Here is a 313-nt window from a genome sequence, read left to right on the forward strand (position 1 = left end):
TTCATCTTTTCATCTTCTCATCTCTCCACAAATTTCTTTTATTATTTCTTGTTGGATCCAGGCTGTACCTTTACTCCCTTGTAATCGCCTTTAAAAAAAAGAGTAAAAAAAAAAAGAAAAAAAAGAGTAAACGTTTTTGGCTTGAATCACTTCTGAAGAGAAATCCAGGGGGAGTGGTGGAAGAGAAACCCTGCTGGCTGAAGAGAAACCCAACCTTAGGACAGTTAAGGCGGATCCACATAAAAATATTTTCATCTTTCTTTCTCTCTTTACCCTTAAAAGTTGTTTTGGGTTTTGATTGCTGAATTTTGAC

This window comes from Brassica oleracea, chromosome C9, assembly GCF_000695525.1.
Source record: "Brassica oleracea var. oleracea cultivar TO1000 chromosome C9, BOL, whole genome shotgun sequence".
Classification (NCBI taxonomy): Eukaryota; Viridiplantae; Streptophyta; class Magnoliopsida; order Brassicales; family Brassicaceae; genus Brassica; species Brassica oleracea.